This window comes from Bombus vosnesenskii, unplaced genomic scaffold (assembly GCF_011952255.1).
Source record: "Bombus vosnesenskii isolate JDL3184/JDL3185 unplaced genomic scaffold, Bvos_JDL3184-5_v1.1 scf7180000013263, whole genome shotgun sequence".
Classification (NCBI taxonomy): Eukaryota; Metazoa; Arthropoda; class Insecta; order Hymenoptera; family Apidae; genus Bombus; species Bombus vosnesenskii.
Window position 1 is genome coordinate 6,055,765 of NW_022882923.1, and position 13,800 is coordinate 6,069,564.

Below are 13,800 nucleotides of genomic sequence, written 5' to 3' on the forward strand. Positions count from 1 at the left end.
CGGTGTACAAATATTTCAATACAACGCCACGTAACACTCTTCCTCGATACAAAAGGGAGAGGGGGAGAGAAAAAGTGTCTTACGGTACTGGTTACATCGTACGTCAGAACAGGAAGAAAAGAAAGAAGAGGATGGTAATAAGCTAATAATTCATATGTTCGTTCACCTTGAAAGTTAACCGGAACGACGGTCCTTCCACCGATCGATCGGCAAATTTGCGACTGCTGCAAATTTAACGATGACATTATCGGTTAGCAGAGAACGACTACGCGTTTAATGACAGGTGTCGTGACATCGGCATGGAATTTCGTTTCTCCTTTCGAAGGTGCACCGAGTCGATCGAAACCGTTCTGCAAACACGTACATAAACGTATTTGCTCGCGATCAACGCGGTGGTAATGAGTTGCCAAGTTTACGTGTCAATTTATTCGTTATCGACGAGTAAATATTTGTACACTGATTGTCCTCGATCCCGTCTCCGCGTTTTGTAACACAAGCACGGATCTCGCGGTGAAATTTGTACACCGATGGAACTGTTAACAAACAGGAACTGCCTAAAACGTATTTTCCACTTACACGATTCGTCTTTTCTTTCTTACCTTTTCCACTTTCTCTATTTTTTCATCACGCGTCTCGGAATGACACTTGGCATTTGCGATTGTGTCACGATGATAAATAGACCGCGGATTCGCAGTAATATCGAATAATGCGCGTAACGCGCAGAAATACACGCAACATCGAAAGTACGATACTTTTCAGAATATTTAATAGAACAGTTTTGTATATAAAAATTTGTCAGATTATGTTTACGAAGATATTTATTTGCATAAATATCCGCAGTCTGACGATAAGTGAAATAGTTGCAGAAAATAAGTGAATCGAAGAGACGAGATCCAAGACTCGTGTGTGAGAATGATAGTATATCTTTACTAATACTATGTTGCACTATATATGCGTAGAACTTTGTACTTTTCGTTCGTGCGTTCAACGAGCTTCTTATTCTTCTTATAAGACGTTTCAATTTTCCTACTGGAATGATTTTTTTATTTGCGAGTCAGCTATGACGACAAGTGAAGCAATTTCTAGGGAAACGAGAGCCCGTGTTACGTTATATAGAACTTTGTGTTCGCTATTTGTGCTTTGTTTGAACTTTTCAATTTTCCTACCACGCGTTTCTACTTTTTTCTATTGAGGCAATCTTTTATTTGCAAGTGGGTCATAATGATAGGTGAACTAGGTTTCCAAGGAGACAAGATCTAAGATTTATGTGTGAGAATGATAGTGTATCTTTATTGGTACTGGAACTTCGTTTATGATATAAATTAATAACAGAACGAATAATCGAGGATCGAAAATTGATTTTTCCGAGAAATAGATCTACGACGGTATATTAATGCAAATTAAGCGAAATTTCGATTTTCCAATGATACGATAAGTATTACGTAACGAACGTGGAAAGAAAGTTTCGGGCTGCCAAGGATGAAATTTCGTTTAAATTTGTTCTTTGATCCGTGTTGATCGAGATCTTTGTAAGAGGCTGGTAAGAAAATATTTACCGTAGTGTAGATAAATTTAGAATCAAAACATGGCTAGCGTATTTTATTCTGTAACATGGAATTTTGTGTAATGGCGTTAAGACATGTAATTCGAATTACAAACATTCGAGCCTTTAGTTTCACCGTGTTTTCGCATTTCATTTATACGTACAAAAAAAATCTCATAAATCAGCGTACATTCAATTCATACAGCTATAACAAAAGTCGTTAAAAATGCACCCTTTGAACGATAATCTACCTGTTTGTATCTCGTTTGTTATTATCGCGGTTAACAATTTTATAGAAATTCTAAAATAGAAATACAATACCGACAAAGTTCAAAGTAAATCTGCTCCGTTAATCCAAAAATATAGATATAAATATGGATAGGAATATAAAAAAGCCGGGGAACGTGATCAAATAAAATCATCGTATCAACGTAAACGAATGAACAAAACTAATCGCAATTGAGATATTTATCCTCTTAAATACACGCGTTTTGCGTTTCTTTCTTTTCCATTCTTATCCATCGCTACATAGTAAATACATTATTCCGCTGTTACTTCAAATCGCCATTCCCATACCACACAATTACCTATATAACAATATAACGATTCTGTAATTCTTCATCCTATACATATATGTACGTAGAAGAAAACCCACCTATAAAACCCGTATCGGACACAAGCTTCTCCCATGTGAGATTGAGAAACGAGCCGACCTTAATACTACAAGTAGCAATTCAGTCAATACGACTCAGCAATGAGTTTACAGAAGCTAACAAGCATTAAAGAGCGTATAATTCTATTCCTAATGAGTATCATCGTTTGCAATCGTTTAACTTTATTTCTATGAATTAATTTCTGTTCCAGACAATAACACTTTTCAGGTTGCGAAAGAACGTACGAATGTACGAACAATTATTAAACTATTATCATTTTCATGCTTTTTCTTCCTGTTTCGACTTTCTATCTATAGTTATATATGGTAATATCGATGGTGATTGTACGTCATTGCAGCAAATTCAAATTAATTTAGCAGATATTACTGTAAATATTATTATATTATTTTCTGTAAGTATTATTCGAAATTATTAGAGCGCTTTACAAAAAAAGCTTTAGAAAAATATTTATTATACGATTAATTGAATATACTATAAGCATTTGCCTGCATGGCACTGTAGATGTAACCACTACTATATGTAAATATCCCAGAATACACAACAGATAAAAAAATGTTTAATACAATAGCTATTAATACTTTTATTTGGTATGCACATAATTTCCGAGCTATAAATAGACTGCAAAGGTTTATGCACTTAAGAGAAATTTAAATACGCAAGATACAGAATGTTGAAACTAAACTACTAATTATAGTAATTAGAGAATGAAACAAATCTCTATTTAAATTTCATTGCTTCGATTCTGCCTGTAAAAATCTGATCTTGTTAATTTAGTCAATTACAATTCTACTGTGCACGATCTTCAACATTGAACTTCCTTTCCTTCAACATTACACTACCAATCATAAATAGTAGAATGTTGACTGGTTAATTTTACAGCAATTAAAATCTTACGTTATACGACGCATATAACAGCTTTACGAATACGATAAACTCAAAATAAAAGAAACGAAAAACATTTGATTTGTATTAAATATCAGAAACTGCCCTATTGTATAAATTCATCCAAAGATACTAATATACAGAACCATATTCCTATTAACATATAGAGTCATCTAGATACATCAATAAATCGCGAACTCTTATTCAAGTTCATATTTTCGAGAATGTAATTAGAAAAGTAGAACTCGAGTGGGAAGTTGTTTTACCCACCAAGCATTAGCATTATCTACAAAGTAGTACAACTATACTCTGGATATTTTATATATTTCTTCATACTGTGTGATTTTGTACAATTCCAAATACCAAGTATTATGGAAAGTAGTATACTTTAGATATTTTATATACTTTTCCATATTCTGTCCATTTTGTATAATTTCAAATACCTACTATTACACAAATCACTATACTTTGGGCATTTTATATATTTCTTCATTCTGTGTGATTTTGTACAATTCCAAATACCAAGTATTATGGAAAGTAGTATACTTTAGATATTTTATATATTTCTCCGTATTCTGTCTATTTTGTGAAACTTCAAATTTCTACTGCTGTAGAAAGCACTATACTTTGGATGTTTTGTACATTAAGTTATCCCAAAAGTTAAGAAAATAATAGAAGCACGACATTGTTCGTGTTATTTTATCGAATTACGTATGGCCCATTTTGTTCCAACAGAACAAAACGTCCTAAACATAATTCGCAACCCATTTCATTCCAATAGAAAGAAAGTTCTTAGACAACCTAACACTTTCTCATACTACGCGCATTGCGTGCAGTTTTGCGCTCTCAAATTTCATCCTAAATACGTAAAAATCCACGGTCTACGCATCGAGAGTCTAATCTAACTAATCTAAGAAGATCGTCAAATCGATGATACAGAGGATCGATCGTTAGAATCGAAACGTATCGATTTCCGTTAATCCGGAAACCGATGGAGCGGTTTCGGTAGGGTCGTGGCTGGATCGGGCCGCTGGAGGAAGCAACGGAATGCGAGAGAGCCACTCCCGCCTCTCGTCGAAGATACGGGTTGGGGCCGAGCAGCGGCGACCTAGAGGCCGAAAGACAGAGGGAGAGAAAGGAAGCCCGTCTCGAGGAACGACCGAGAGCCTCGTCGAGGAACGTCGCATCGCGAGAAACAGGGAGAGAACGATCGAGCCCAACGAAGAGTGCGTGCTTTTCAGCTCGTTCTTTTGCGCCGAGTGGGCAGCAGCCGATGGCTTCGATCCATAAGATGAAACGAGAAGAAGATAGAATATAGAAGAAGATAGGAAGGTTGGAGTACTCGAGTACTATGGCAAGAGGGAAAAAGAAAGAGGAGATGAAGAGAAGTGTATTCGCGAAGAGAAGAGAAGAAAAGAGGAGAGGAGAGGAGAGGAGAGGAAAGAGTGAGCTAGATTCTTTATACGCTGGCTCACGAAAGTATTTGAACATTTACCGTGGGGAACTTTTTATTTTCATACTGTACGCGTTCTATTTATTCGATTCATTTTTACACGGTTCTTCGTTTCCAAGCTTCGGCGAGTTTCCCATTTCACATCGTACTACGTCCTCTGGTCCTTTAATTTTTGAAATCTACGTTGTACCTCGAATGCGACGATACGTGGAAAGTATATGTTACGCGGAACATTCTGAAATTTCATTAGCGCTGTAATGCCATTGACACGATTATATCGGTGAATGTAGAAACCAATGTAAAGACGTATATCGAATTGACTAGATATTTATTGGAAACGTGCGTGTAGTGAAATATCGATGTACAGTATGACTGGGCATATATTTTAAACGCACGCGGTGAACCTATAATATCGCGCTATCGAATATCTTTTTTAATATAACGGATAGTTGACTGTTTAAATATTTTCGCGATCTCTGCAAATATTTCTGTGGTAAATATCTTGTAACTTCTATATACATTTTCAGATATGTTTCAAGTTTCATCGATATAATCATGATAGTCGAGTGAGACAAACAGTGCTAATGAAATTTCCAAATGTTTCGTCTAACGCACGTAATACGTTCGTAAAAGATGTCTACAAGTGTGCAAACGCTTTCGTACGGCTGTGTGGATGATACGAGACGAACAAAGAGAGAGGAAACAAGGAGTGGAAGATGTAGGAACGGTAAGACGATAGAAAGAGAGAGAGAGAAAGAAAGAGAGGAGTAGAGAAGCGTATCAAGGACGACGAAACGAACAGAGTAGTATTATAAAAGGCAGGCGACAGGCGCCCGCCATACCAAAGAGCTTCGTGTTACCGGCATCCAGGTCCCTCCCTTCGACTGGCGCTATAAGGCGCCCTGCTCCGTATAACTTGCCCTTAACCGCGTCTTCTGCTTTCACGGTCTTCTCTTCTCTCAAGGTTACGCAAATTTCGGTCGCTGACACGTGACCGAGCGTACGATTTAAACGCATTTACGGATCGTGCGATCATCGGTATAGTAAATCGAGTTTCGAGGATGTTCACAGACACGCAGCAATTGCTAGATACAAAGTGATATACAACATAAGGCGAAGAGGCGATAGAATGTTTCAAACGAACAAATCTGAAAAACAAAGTTTAAAGTACCAGAGATATCGTTGATAACCGTGAGTAGTTGATACGACGTTAAGCTCGTACATACAAACATATTTTATACAATGACTACGATCGAATTGTGCTTGAGAAAATTCGGGAAATTCTACGAAAACATAAATATGACTATGTGCGATCGATCACATCGATAATATCAATAAATGTACTTACCAAATATAGATTTGCATCGCCTCAAAAAAAGAAAGAAAAAGAGAAGAATCTACGAATCGAGTATCGAACAACTAATAAGCACGAAGATTCAAAAATTAAATCAGAGCTACCACGTTCCAAGAAGTCTACTTTCGTGGAAACTTCCGAAGATAACGATATAACAAACACAACGATCGACGACACAGTAGAATGGTCTAACCATAATATAATACGTGTAAGTAATTACTACGGCGAGAATAACTGAACATCGTCATTATTTGATTGCAGAATCGAAGAGTGTTTGATAGAATATCATCAGCGCTATCATGATGCCAGCAGAAACAATACGGTGATTCAGGACGGGCTTTGAATCGAGAGCGGGAAGCTTAAAAACGCAGCCGGCGTAACGCAATACGAACGAGATTTGTCCTCGTGCGTTTGAAAGGGACTGCACGGAGCGTTGTGCCATGTCCTTCGTCGTATTCGTTGAATTTTGCGCAACCAACTGGTGGAACTCTGTCGCTGACAGCGTGCACAGAGCACGTGCGGAAATAAATAGTATCGCCACAGAAATTCTTTATACACACGCTTCTCGCTTCCCTTTCTTCTTCTTCTTCTTCTTCGTCGTCTTTCCATCTTTTTTCTTTTCTTTTTTCTCTTTTTCTCGAGAAAAAAAATTACCGATTAAGTCCCTCGATATTACTCGTTCGAGACCGAATATCGAGACACGCTTTTTCTTTCTTTTTTTCTTTTTAATGGAAACTGATCGAGATGACTTTTAAAAATCATCGATTCGTGCCTCCTTTTGATAATTATCTTGAGAAAAAAGTTAATGAGGTGATTCTTTGAGACCCGCCCATAAACATATCCTGATAATTCTCTGGAGTAAAAAATGAAAGTGATAACTCTTAAACATCGTCAAGTTGTATCGCCTTCTTATACGGTTGTTTGATGAAAAAACTAATTAGACGGTCTTCTTTTTAAGTTGTCTGTAAATTCCCTGATATTCTTTTATTATTGTCTCTTTTTTCTATATTTAAATCGCATAAACCGCTTGGTTATTAGAGACAGAAACAATTCTATAGTTCTATATTATTTTTGACGTTAAATCGTTTATATTGCCGTAATAATACGTGGTAATTAGACTGTGCGGAATTTCTAATTATTTATAGGAAATTTACCGATGCGAGAATGTACAAAATACAAATGTAATATGAAAAGATACATGAAATATCCAGAATTTGTATCTGTTATAATATTTAGTAAGCGGAAAGCTTAAATTGCATGCAAAAAGATATGAATTTGTGAACAAATATTCACAGTCTAATAATAATTATCGTTATAGCGATGGTTTAACATGTTCACTATTCGTTGACTATTCATTATCTGCAATATATTAAGAAATAATTTTCATACGAAATGTATCCATGTATTTCCAGAAAAATCCTAAAAATCGTAATAATCGATGATACGATGAAGAAAAGATCGACTTCGTACGAAAAGACGCTAACTTTACCGCGACTCTAATAACTGCAAAATTCTATTCTACTGTACGACTGATGTTAATCGAAAGAATTTAAAGGATCTGCCTATAGAAATCGCGTTATGTACACGATTCCTGTTCTCGAAGCTTCTCAACCGTTCCACTGTTTTAATTGCCTCCGGTTCGTAGTCCACCGCATTACGGAATGTTGGTTCGAGTTTCATGAATGAAGAAATTTCTCCTATTTCCCGGGTGAATGCAACAAGTGGCGATGAGCGGTCTTTTATCTGCTCTGCTCCATCGTGCTGGCCCAGTTTCCTTCTCCGAGCATAAATCTGCTACACACCGACTACATCTGCTGCCTCGTGACAGACAAACTCTCATAATCAATTTCTTTCTTCCAACGAACGTAATCAAATTCTTCTTCTTTTCTCTACATATTTATTTCTAGATTCGCGAAATCTCTCGAAAGCTGGAATGCTCCTTTCTTCTTTTCTCTTTTTTTTCCCCCCCTCTCGAAAGTATATCTATCTTGTGAGAAACTAAAATCTCAATAAATTTCGTTGAGAAAACACGATTTATTTTTCCTTAATGTAAATACAACGAATTAACGAATATAACGATTAAAACGTAAGCGTAAAGACCAGAGACACAAGCTCAATCGCATCGTTATTAGTCAACTTTTAATTGTAACGATACGATTTACGGAAATTTCTCTATCGTCGAGAAAGTAATACACGAAATAAGATTAAATCAGCTGAATTATACAGTCATCTACTCGACAACGCTGTACGAAGATTAAATAAAAATAAATTAGTATCGTCAGTTTCGTACTTTCGCCCGAGTTATTTATACAAGTTATTATTTATTCGGAGAATTTCGAGACTTTCGAATCGCAAAAATAGCGTAAACTCGTTGACTTTCGAGGGGACTTTTCAATTTTCAAAGCGCCGAGCGTTCCACGCTTACCCCTTCTTTTTCTTCTCCTTTTTCCAATTCCCTTTTTTTCATCCTCTCACTTATACCACCCGCATTTACGCGGATGACGAATACCACCAGCAATCTGATTTTATCATGCTAATACCGCTATCGTGAGAGACCTCGTGTTTTTTCCTCGACCAACGATTCCGCGCTGTCGACCGATACTTTTATCGCCGCGAAATAGCTCGATCGAAACGGACGGCCGATTTATCGTAAAAATTACGTCAAACGATAGAACGAATTCGGTCTAACGATTCACGTGATCTTTAAACGCTTCTCGATTCAATTGCGTCTCAATCGTACTTACTATCCGCATGATTATGCGAATGGATATATCTTCTTCGATTAATCTCTGCTCGTTTCTCTGTTTTTTAATTAAGCGTTCTATATTAGGAAGCTTTACTGCGATACTCAGTCGCCTTGCGATAATTATTTTACGTATCGCGGAATAGCAATTAATTTCTGTAGGACACTTGTACTAGTTCTTTCTTCAACTTTCTCTTTCTTCCAGATCCTATCTTTTTAACGTTTGTATGATGTAAGCGCTTTTACAAATTTCATCAAGCTCGCGCGATTCGGCCCCTGTAGTTTTATAACTAGTTAACTGATCTATACTTTACGTTATGAAGACCGTGGACGCGAGACATGATAAGCTCCACACGCTTTTCGTGTTTTGCGATCTACTGATTAAAAACTGTCATTCGACGTTATCATATTCTGTATTTCTAAATCTCCCTTTCTATCGCGCTCTTTATTTATTTGAATCCACGAGAGTATTTGAATATTCGGAATAAAAATCTTGCACGCGTACATTACGCGTATTATACGAAAGATTTTGAAATTTCGTTAACATCGTGAGACGCGACTGTTACGATTGTATTATACATTGAAACAAACCTGAAAATTATTTATATTTCTGTTTGTGATTAATTTTCCCAATTAAATGAAATTATAACAGCCTAATTTAACGAAGTAGTACTCCCAGTTATTTTACGGTTGAAATTTAACAAGAATTTCTATATCTCCGTTATTAATAATTTTCTACATCCTTTTCGTTTTTCTGCTGAACCACTTTATTCCATACGAACTCTAATTCTCTGTCAGTTCCTCGCGTTTTTCTGTTTCCACTCTTTTAACGCTATAATTCCGTTTCTCATCCAACGATAAGCCTATAGAAACAAGAGAGATCGCGTTCTGAACGTAGCTCACAGGCTTAATTATACCTTCAAGAACATTGGAGCCCTGACAGGATCGCTTTATATAAATACAGGCCACACTGTCGACAAGAGATATTCACCTCAAGTGGCATATAACTCGCCAACTAGTGCACTTGCATTGACGATTATGTATACAATATCGAGTCGAAGAAACTTTAGAACGCTATAAATTTTCTTTACTTTAATACTAAACATTTCTCACCATATTGTCAACCAATCGTTTATTCTCTACCATACTACCATATATACTGTACTATACACCATATACTATATACTATATACCATACTACCATATATATTATATTTGTTCACTGTTCTTATTAAAGTCAATTACTAACAACATCTTGTTATAAATATCTTGTTATTAAATCGAACATTATAAAAATGGTAAAATTATCGTGTCTCTGTATATTTCTTATTTTATGAACTTTCTTTCGCCCATCGCTGTACATAGCTACATATCTACTTTCTTTACATTTACCATTAGAAATCGGGTTACTCGAGCTTACACGAGTCACATTGAATTCGAGTAACTTGACTAATCTGAATAAGGCTTAACGTCAGCGGATGTACAGTTCTTGTAGCCAGAGGCTCTATTATTTCGTCATAGCAGGCTTGGCATATAAACGGTACCATCTTGCATTATACGTCATGGTACGCGAGATCTCAATGGTCGTACAGTGTGTGTATTAATTAAATCGCAATCTGTCGAGGTATGGCGCGCTAAATGTCCAGGAGAAAATTAGACGAGCACGGTGAATAGAATTTTCCAAAACAATAGTATAATTTCATTCGAGTCCTTGGCAACGGATCGTCTTGCATAGAAATAAAAGCTTACGTGTTGTTTTGTTAGAAGTCTATCTCGCATGGATCGAAGTCTTGCTGAAAACGATGTGATTTCCATTGAAAATTGCAATTTTAGACGATTGTGCTCGGACATCGATTTCGAGGTAAGAACTCTTTAAGGAAATCTTTAAACTTTGTACTTGGACATATTCCGTTTGGAGAATTCGATTGTTAATTTGAAAATTTGATGTTTCTTTTTAATGTAATCTAATGGTATTGACAAGTAATAATAATAATAATAATAATAATAATAATAATAATAGTAAAAAGGTATTATCATCTATGAAATAGTAGTATACTTTGCTACTTGACTCATGAATTTCTAGATTCTCCATCTCCACACATTTCTTCAGAAAATCGAACGAGATTCTAAAATGCAATTTTTCAATTGCAAATATTTCTATACATTCTGCGACAACGACGAAAGGTGTGTTATTAATTCGATGGAAATTACAGGACTAAAAACGATATATAAATAGACTATATACAGCTTACTCTTTGATCTACTAATTAAATGCTATTATTTATTTACAGATATAAATTCAGTTGTTCAGCTGAGAAATTGTTTAGATATTTTATACATCTACGAGCGTTATCTTACGTTCAAAGGATTTTTATGTATTTAAGAAAAACAGGAAATACCCGGATAATTCAGTGGAAATCACAGAATGACGAATTATTCTCGCATCAATGTAATTACTTGCGAAATAACTACTAATTATTTTATTGTTCAGTTACTATTCTTCTACTTCTTGATAATTGTAAGAAAAAAAGGAAGAAATTACATCAACTACCAGAACTTGCGAAGTAACTTTTAATATCTCGGTGATTCTCGATGCCGATTAACTCGATGTGACTCGTCACCGGAAATAATTTCTAGTTCGATATTCAACTTAATTGAAAGTCGCGACGACAGCGAGACATCGATCTCCCGAAGACGATTTCGCTATAACCAACCTTATTACGCAACCATAATCTGCGAAGGATCGAACGAACGCGTCTCTCTCCAGCGAGAAGAATCTATCTATCGATGGCTGAGAGATCTGCGTGCTCGTATCGATCCAGAAAACCAGTTTAGGATCAGCCACGAAAAGAGAAAAGGAAGAAAGAGGGAGCAGAGGTAGTCAAAACCAGCCGCAAAACCGAGCATTGTAAAAATCCCAGTAAAAATAGCATGGAACGTAATTTTAGGGTCTGGCCTTAAAAATTTGTTCGAAAACGATAGACTAATTTCGAGAGGATCGAAGGGTCGATTTGCCAGAACAGCTACACACGTTGAAAAGTTTCCAATTTTTAGATTACTTGTAACAGATAATTATAGAAGCGAACCATCTTTTTTGCGTGTTATTTTACTTAATTATTTTACTTAATAAGAGTAATATTATTTAATAAGAAGAATATAAGAGCTGGCACGTTAAAAGAGTAATACTTATATCTAAGAACTCGTTAATTTTGGCATTGTGAATATCAATTGTACAGGCGAATTATCTTGTAGGAGGAATCAAGACAGATTATTTTGTCCGATAGATTTCGACTATTAGGCGAAAAGAATCTCAGAATTGTAAAACTATTTTAATTCTATCTTTAACGGTTAATTAGTAACGTAGAACTCGTAACAGTTTGGCAATATAATTGTAAATTTAATCGGTTAAAAATGTTTCGTTCGGAGACAGAAAATTCGAAGAATATAATTTAAATCGTACAAATTCGAAGAACGTAGTTTTACTCGTAAAGAAATCTGTTCACTCATAAATGATCGAATTATCAATTCAATTTCTACATATGTTAAACTATCTCGATTTTCCGACAAACTTACGAAACATACATCTATACTTACTTTTGCACATTGAGTTTCTTAGAGAAAAAACGTGGATGTTTTAACAGAGAAAACGAAGTTTCTCTCGTAACCTGTACGAGATTTTCACGCGTAAATTAAAGTAGATTCTTGTCATTTTCTCGATACAAGCGCGATAAGACCGATCGGTTTCATCAAGTATTAGATTGGTGTTCGCTAGCAAGTCTACGTCGACCACGGAAATGGCGATACTCTGAAACCTATAGCCATATGGTTCGTCGCAATCAATAAGATCGATTTACAACACGTCCGTTCGAGTTATAAGATGATCTTTTTCGCGTATGCAACACGGATTGGTCGTGAATGAAAATGAGAAACTGCAGATGTTCGTTACGCTTGCGCTTGCGTCTCGAGAATCTGTGATGGTTCATAGTGTAGTAACAATTTACGAAAGAACATATATGTTAATATAAATATTGTTCGAAATTAGAAACGATTTTACGATAAAAAATTAATATATTACGATATTTGTAGGTACATTGGTTAAATGAAATTTCCAATTTGTTAACGAACGTACAAATATATTATTACAAACTTTTGTTCGATTTTAACGTTACGATAAATATGGAATCTATAATTGCGGACAATTTAGTAAAAGGCTGATAATAACGAGATATTCTAAAAACAAACGTTATCGAACTACTAATTATTATTACTACTAATCGTCCATAGATATATTACTCTTGGTCAACTAATTGCAACATTTATTCTAATTTCATACTTTTAAAAAACTATGTGGAAAAGTACGATAAAAGTAAATAGACAAATGCTAAAATAAAGTAGCTTTAAAGTTAAAATTGAAAAGTTGAAAGCTAATTAATAGCAAATAACTGGTTATTAATATAGGATGCACTTGCAACGATGCCAAGCATCATTGTATTCAGAAATACAGAACTTATCCATTTTGTTCCTGTTAATATTTATACGTTCTATTAAACTCTGATAAATCGAACGAAGATACTGATCGAATAAAAACTTTAGTTCTCAACTGAATAATCGAATTTTCCATAAGCTGCCATTTAACTCCGGTAATTTACATTTGCTTACAATACTCGTTCACACTGGCTTTCAAATGCACTTTGCTTCGAGCGATACACTTGTTCAATTACGCCTATCTGCATTTTCAATGCATACTATTACATTCCAAGGCGAATAAAAATATCGCACATAGGTGACTCAAATCTTAATAAATCTCCACGATCTTCGTATTATACGCTCGTATGAAATAAATCGTTAAAATATGCTGAAAATCAATTTTCTTTACCAACTAATTTCTACCTGCATTTAATAACAGTCAATCAAAAATGTCAAATGCTGATATACATACATACATACATACATACATATATATGCTAAAATTTTACACGATGGTATTTGAAACATTAATTCAGACACCATGAAACACGTTTCTCTGATACGTTCGTCGTAGTCGTAGAACTTTTGCTTTGAGCTAGGTCGTGAGATGTGACACGCGTTAAAGGACGATCTCCACGACTCGCATGCTAAACGTTCACGGGTAATAAACATGAGTTATCGCTC

General features: G+C 35.5%; 1 protein-coding gene across 1 annotated transcript in view; it reads right to left on the reverse strand.

The window, feature by feature from the left end:
- LOC117234629 overlaps nt 1-13,800 on the reverse strand; it is a 104,407-nt gene that overhangs the window by 66,574 nt on the left and 24,033 nt on the right. The gene's annotated exons all lie outside the window — the stretch shown is intronic.